General features: G+C 40.7%; 1 non-coding gene across 1 annotated transcript; it reads left to right on the top strand.

Annotated features, from left to right (window-relative positions):
- The first annotated feature begins 2,291 nt into the window (after nucleotides 1–2,291).
- Nucleotides 2,292–2,410, top strand: LOC123686757. Its single transcript, XR_006748518.1, has one exon. It is a non-coding gene; the product is annotated as a 5S ribosomal RNA (ribosomal RNA).
- Nucleotides 2,411–7,500: the final 5,090 nt, after the last annotated feature.

A 7,500-nucleotide genomic window follows, 5' to 3' on the forward strand; every position in this document is an offset into this window, starting at 1 on the left:
GCATGTCGTTAACACCTAGTCCGCCTCGTCCGATCTATCTAAACAGTCTCGACGCACCCAACACTCTTTCAAAGTCGGATTACTCGGACTCAATCTGAAAATGGACCGATGCATGACGTCAACACTTAGCCCGCCTCGTCTGATCTATCTAAGCCATCTCGACCCACCCAACACGCCTTCCAAGTCGGATCACTCGGACTTCGATCTGAAAATCTCCGGACTCATTTTTATGAATATCCCCAGTCAGTAAGAACGTTATTTCGCCAATATATACCAACAATAAACCATATTCCAATAGCTGAACCAAAAATATAATTCCCGATCCAAACGTTCTGCATCGCCCAACGCGACCACCTTCCCTATATATGTCAGGAGAGCACAGGGTTCCCCTCCAGACAACACTTACGCTCTATCCCCGACTCTCGGTCGATCGATAGGCCAGGTCAGCGGTGTCTGTTTCGGCCGAAGCTCGGACTTTGGTCAAAATGTTCCGATACAAAATTTGAACCAAGATAGATACAGATATGATTCCTTCTTAAATATACGTTGATTATCGAACAGAATATGGTAAATATTTTGCGATGACCGAGGATTTCATGAATTTTTTTTTTTTTTCGAAAAAATTTTCTATTATCGGAATTTCCTCAAATTTCATTTGGTTGCCTCCTAATGCTTATTAAAAATGATAACCAACAATCAGAATCATTATTTATCATTTATTTCAATTTTTATAATGAAAAACGTTCACGTCCTTTCGCGCCTCTCGATCGTCGTTTACGTGATGCATCGGTCAGCCCTAGTTTACGTGGTGCATCGGTAAGATCGAGTTCACGTTCTGCATCGGTCTGCCCGAGTTTACGTGGTGCATCGGTAAGATCGAGATTACGTGGTGCATCGGTAAGATCGAGTTCACGTTCTGCATCGGTCTGCCTGAGTTTACGTGGTGCATCGGTATGATCGAGTTTACGTTCTGCATCGGTGTGATCTAGTTTACGTTGTGCATCGGTAAGATCGAGATTACGTGAAGCATCGGTATGATCGAGTTTACGTTCTGCATCGGTCTGGACTCTGAGATATATTTTCGACGTGAAAATGTTCCGATACAACTTTTGAACCAGGATAGTTAGAGAGATGATTTTTTCTGGGATGTACGTTGATTGGGGAATGGATTGTGGAAAATAACTTGCCATGACCGAGGTGTTCTCGAATTTTTTTTTTTTTTCGAAAAATATTTTCTGATTTTGGATTTCACTCAAATTTGATTTCGTTGCCTTCTAATGTGTTCTAAAAGAGTAAATCAGTAATCAGAATCGAAAAATATTTTTCGGATTTTTTTTTTTTTGAAAAAAAATTTTCTGATTTTGGAATTTCCTCAAATTTGATTTGGTTGCCTTCTAATGTGTTTTTAAAGCGTAAATCAGTAATCAGAATCAATATTCATTGTCGACTTTAATTTTTATAAGGAAAAATGTTCACGTCCTTAAACGCCTCCCCATCATTAGCCCGAGTCCAAGTCGATGTCAGTCCCGAGCGGACGGTGTCAGATACTACCTATCGCCCCGGTCTGGACTTGGCGAGGTATTTCGACGTGAAATGTTCCGATACAACTTTTGAACCAGGATAGTTAGAGAGATGATTTCTTCTATGTTGTACGTTGATTGTGGAATGGATTGTGGGAAATAACTTGCCATGACCCAGGTGTTCTTGAATTTTTTTTTTTTTCGAAAAAAATTTTCTGATCTTGAAATTTCCTCAAATCTGATTGCGTTGCCTTCTAATGTGTACTAAAAGAGTAAATCAGTAATCAGAATCAATATTCATTGTCGACTTTAATTTTTATAAGGAAAAATGTTCACGTCCTTAAACGCCTCTCCATCGTTACCCCGACTCCAAGACGATGTTAGACCGGAGCGGACGGTGTCAAATGCGACCGATCTCCCCGGTCTGGACTTAGCGAGATATTCCGACGTGAAATGTTCCGATACAAAAATTTAACTGTGATAGTTAGAGAGATGGTTCCTTTTGTGATGTACGTTGATTGTGTAATAGAATATGGAAATAAACTTGAGATGACCGAGGTCTTCTGGGATTTTTTTTTTTTTTCGAAAAATATTTTTCGATTTCGGAAATCCCTCAAATTTCATTGAGATATGTCCTAATGTGTTCTTAAAACTTAAATCAACAATCAGAATTAATATCCAAAAGTTATTTCATTTTTTATAAGGAAAAACGTTCACGTCCTTTCCGCTCCCAAAAAGTGAGATATCATAGAAAATATCGCTATATTTGTTGTTTACGGCCATACCACGCTGAAATTGCCAGTTCTCGTCAGAACACTGAAGCCAAGCAGCGTCGGGCGCGGTTAGTACTTGGATGGGTGACCGCTTGGGAACACCGCGTGCTGTAAGCTTTTTTTTTACGTTCTGCATCGGTCTGCCGAGATAACGTGGTGCATCGGTATGATCGAGTTTACGTTCTGCATCGGTAAGATCGAGATTACGTGATGCATCGGTAAGATTGAGATTACGTGGTGCATCGGTAAGATCGAGTTTACGTGGTGCATCGGTAAGATCCAATTCACGTTCTGCATCGGTAAGATCCAGTTCACGTGGTGCATCGGTAAGATCGAGATTACGTGGTGCATCGGTAAGATCGAGTTTACGTGGTGCATCGGTAAGATCCAATTCACGTTCTGCATCGGTAAGATCCAGTTCACGTGGTGCATCGGTAAGATTGAGATTACGTGGTGCATCGGTAAGATCGAGTTTACGTGGTGCATCGGTAAGATCCAGTTCACGTTCTGCATCGGTAAGATCCAGTTCACGTGGTGCATCGGTAAGATTGAGATTACGTGGTGCATCGGTAAGATCGAGTTTACGTGGTGCATCGGTAAGATCCAATTCACGTTCTGCATCGGTAAGATCCAGTTCACGTGGTGCATCGGTAAGATCGAGATTACGTGGTGCATCGGTAAGATCGAGTTTACGTGGTGCATCGGTAAGATCCAATTCACGTTCTGCATCGGTAAGATCCAGTTCACGTGGTGCATCGGTAAGATTGAGATTACGTGGTGCATCGGTAAGATCCAGTTCACGTGGTGCATCGGTAAGATGGAGATTACGTGGTGCATCGGTAAGATCGAGATTACGTGGTGCATCGGTAAGATCTACTTTACGTTCTGCATCGGTCTGCCCTTGTTTACGTGGTGCATCGGTAAGATCGAGATTACGTGAAGCATCGGTATGATCGAGTTTACGTTCTGCATCGGTCTGCCCGATATTACGTGGTGCATCGGTCTGCCCTAGTTTACGTGGTGCATCGGTTTGGACTTAGAGATATATTTTCGACGTGAAAATGTTCCGATACAACTTTTGAACCAGGATAGTTAGAGAGATGATTTTTTCTGGGATGTACGTGGATCGGGGAATGGATTGTGGGAAATAACTTGCCATGACCGAGGTGTCCTCGAATTTTTTTTTTTTTCGAAAAAAATTTTCTGATTGTGGAATTTTCTCAAATTTGATTTGGTTGCCTCCTAATGTGTTCTAAAAGAGTAAATCAGTAATCGGAATCGAAAAATATTTTTCGGATTTTTTTTTTTTTCGAAAAAAATTTTCTGATCGTGGAATTTCCTCAAATTCGATTTGGTTGCCTTCTAATGTGTTTTTAAAGCGTAAATCAGTAATCAGAATCAATATTCATTGTCGACTTTAATTTTTATAAGGAAAAATGTTCACGTCCTTAAACGCCTCCCCATCATCAGCCCGAGTCCAAGTCGATGTCAGTCCCGAGCGGACGGTGTCAGATACTACCTATCGCCGAGGTCTGGACTTGGCGAGATATTACGACGTGAAATGTTCCGATACAACTTTTGAACCAGGATAGTTAGAGAGATGATTTCTTCTATGTTGTACGTTGATTGTGGAATGAAATACGGAAAATAACTCGCCATGACCGAGGTGATTACGATTTTTTTTTTTTTTCGAAAAAAATTTTCTGATCGTGGAATTTTCTCAAATTTGATTTGGTTGCCTCCTTATATGTTCTAGTAGCGATAATCAACAATCAGAATCAAAATCCATGGTCGGGTTTGATTTTTATAAGGAAAAATGTTCACGTCCTTTTTTACAACCCCGACTCATTGACGATGTTAGAACCGAGCCGGCGGTGTCAGATACGACCGATCGCCCCGGTCCCGATCGTCATTTACGTTGTGCATCGGTCTGCCCGAGATTACGTGGTGCATCGGTATGATCGAGTTTACGTGGTGCATCGGTAAGATCCAATTCACGTTCTGCATCGGTAAGATCCAATTCACGTTCTGCATCGGTAAGATCCAGTTCACGTGGTGCATCGGTAAGATGGAGATTACGTGGTGCATCGGTAAGATCGAGATTACGTGGTGCATCGGTAAGATCTACTTTACGTTCTGCATCGGTCTGCCCTTGTTTACGTGGTGCATCGGTAAGATCGAGATTACGTGAAGCATCGGTATGATCGAGTTTACGTTCTGCATCGGTCTGCCCGATATTACGTGGTGCATCGGTCTGCCCTAGTTTACGTGGTGCATCGGTTTGGACTTAGAGATATATTTTCGACGTGAAAATGTTCCGATACAACTTTTGAACCAGGATAGTTAGAGAGATGATTTTTTCTGGGATGTACGTGGATCGGGGAATGGATTGTGGGAAATAACTTGCCATGACCGAGGTGTCCTCGAATTTTTTTTTTTTTCGAAAAAAATTTTCTGATTGTGGAATTTTCTCAAATTTGATTTGGTTGCCTCCTAATGTGTTCTAAAAGAGTAAATCAGTAATCGGAATCGAAAAATATTTTTCGGATTTTTTTTTTTTTCGAAAAAAATTTTCTGATCGTGGAATTTCCTCAAATTCGATTTGGTTGCCTTCTAATGTGTTTTTAAAGCGTAAATCAGTAATCAGAATCAATATTCATTGTCGACTTTAATTTTTATAAGGAAAAATGTTCACGTCCTTAAACGCCTCCCCATCATCAGCCCGAGTCCAAGTCGATGTCAGTCCCGAGCGGACGGTGTCAGATACTACCTATCGCCGAGGTCTGGACTTGGCGAGATATTACGACGTGAAATGTTCCGATACAACTTTTGAACCAGGATAGTTAGAGAGATGATTTCTTCTATGTTGTACGTTGATTGTGGAATGAAATACGGAAAATAACTCGCCATGACCGAGGTGATTACGATTTTTTTTTTTTTTCGAAAAAAATTTTCTGATCGTGGAATTTTCTCAAATTTGATTTGGTTGCCTCCTTATATGTTCTAGTAGCGATAATCAACAATCAGAATCAAAATCCATGGTCGGGTTTGATTTTTATAAGGAAAAATGTTCACGTCCTTTTTTACAACCCCGACTCATTGACGATGTTAGAACCGAGCCGGCGGTGTCAGATACGACCGATCGCCCCGGTCCCGATCGTCATTTACGTTGTGCATCGGTCTGCCCGAGATTACGTGGTGCATCGGTATGATCGAGTTTACGTGGTGCATCGGTAAGATCCAATTCACGTTCTGCATCGGTAAGATCCAATTCACGTTCTGCATCGGTAAGATCCAGTTCACGTGGTGCATCGGTAAGATGGAGATTACGTGGTGCATCGGTAAGATCGAGATTACGTGGTGCATCGGTAAGATCTACTTTACGTTCTGCATCGGTCTGCCCTTGTTTACGTGGTGCATCGGTAAGATCGAGATTACGTGAAGCATCGGTATGATCGAGTTTACGTTCTGCATCGGTCTGCCCGATATTACGTGGTGCATCGGTCTGCCCTAGTTTACGTGGTGCATCGGTTTGGACTTAGAGATATATTTTCGACGTGAAAATGTTCCGATACAACTTTTGAACCAGGATAGTTAGAGAGATGATTTTTTCTGGGATGTACGTGGATCGGGGAATGGATTGTGGGAAATAACTTGCCATGACCGAGGTGTCCTCGAATTTTTTTTTTTTTCGAAAAAAATTTTCTGATTGTGGAATTTTCTCAAATTTGATTTGGTTGCCTCCTAATGTGTTCTAAAAGAGTAAATCAGTAATCGGAATCGAAAAATATTTTTCGGATTTTTTTTTTTTTCGAAAAAAATTTTCTGATCGTGGAATTTCCTCAAATTCGATTTGGTTGCCTTCTAATGTGTTTTTAAAGCGTAAATCAGTAATCAGAATCAATATTCATTGTCGACTTTAATTTTTATAAGGAAAAATGTTCACGTCCTTAAACGCCTCCCCATCATCAGCCCGAGTCCAAGTCGATGTCAGTCCCGAGCGGACGGTGTCAGATACTACCTATCGCCGAGGTCTGGACTTGGCGAGATATTACGACGTGAAATGTTCCGATACAACTTTTGAACCAGGATAGTTAGAGAGATGATTTCTTCTATGTTGTACGTTGATTGTGGAATGAAATACGGAAAATAACTCGCCATGACCGAGGTGATTACGATTTTTTTTTTTTTTCGAAAAAAATTTTCTGATCGTGGAATTTTCTCAAATTTGATTTGGTTGCCTCCTTATATGTTCTAGTAGCGATAATCAACAATCAGAATCAAAATCCATGGTCGGGTTTGATTTTTATAAGGAAAAATGTTCACGTCCTTTTTTACAACCCCGACTCATTGACGATGTTAGAACCGAGCCGGCGGTGTCAGATACGACCGATCGCCCCGGTCCCGATCGTCATTTACGTTGTGCATCGGTCTGCCCGAGATTACGTGGTGCATCGGTCTGGACTTAGAGATATATTTTCGACGTGAAAATGTTCCGATACAACTTTTGAACTAGGATAGTTAGAGAGATGATTTTTTCTGGGATGTACGTTGATTGGGGAATGGATTGTGGGAAATAACTTGCCATGACCGAGGTGTTCTCGAATTTTTTTTTTTTTTTCGAAAAAAATTTTCTGATTGTGGAATTTTCTCAAATTTGATTTGGTTGCCTCCTAATGTGTTCTAATAGCGATAATCAACAATCAGAATCAAAATCCATGGTCGGGTTTGATTTTTATAAGGAATAATGTTCACGTCCTTTTTCGCCTATGTTCTTTTTCGACGTGAAAAGTTCCGATACAACTTTTGAACCAGGATAGTTAGAGAGATGATTTTTTCTGGGATGTATGTTGATTGACGTACGAAACTTGGAAAAAAAATAGAAAAGACCGAGGTACTCTAGAAAAAAAATTTATTGAAAATATTTTTTTGATTTCGGAATTAATTCGAAATTCATTCAGATGTCTTCTATCAATATCGCGAAAGAAAAATCAATAATCAGAATCGATATTCATCTAAGATTATTTCCTTTTGGATTGTGTTAACATTCGGTACGATCTTGTCTACGTGATGCATCGGTTTGTTTCTCGGCTCTTGTGAGCAAGTTGGACACTCGAGACGGCCTCCATCGATCGGATTAGGCGGGCTTTAATGTTAACGTGCTGCATCGGTGTGATCTTGTTTACGTCATGCATCGGTATAGCTTT

Source organism: Harmonia axyridis, chromosome X (genome assembly GCF_914767665.1).
Source record: "Harmonia axyridis chromosome X, icHarAxyr1.1, whole genome shotgun sequence".
In the NCBI taxonomy this organism is placed as follows: domain Eukaryota; kingdom Metazoa; phylum Arthropoda; class Insecta; order Coleoptera; family Coccinellidae; genus Harmonia; species Harmonia axyridis.